The sequence below is a fragment of the Perca fluviatilis genome, chromosome 19 (genome assembly GCF_010015445.1).
Source record: "Perca fluviatilis chromosome 19, GENO_Pfluv_1.0, whole genome shotgun sequence".
Taxonomy (NCBI): Eukaryota; Metazoa; Chordata; class Actinopteri; order Perciformes; family Percidae; genus Perca; species Perca fluviatilis.
The window spans coordinates 980,767-981,052 of NC_053130.1; positions in this window are offsets into that span (position 1 = coordinate 980,767).

Consider the following 286-nt stretch of genomic DNA (forward strand, 5'->3'; position numbering starts at 1 on the left):
AACGGAATAATTTTGTTGCTTTTTTCTATTGTTTTTTGTCGCTTTTTTAATGCTTTTTTTGGGGCGCTTCTTTTAAAGTATTGTGTACTTTTTGTCAACATTTTTTGTCATTTTCTTTCGACATGTTTATAGACTTTTTTCTGAACTGTTTTTGTTGCATTTTCAACTCTTTTTACTCTTCTTCTAAACCACTGAGTCAGGTTTTTGAGTTTAGTTTTGTGACCTTTTTGCCTCCGTATTTGTCACCTTCGGACCTTATTGTAGCTCTGATTGGTTGAGTATCTGG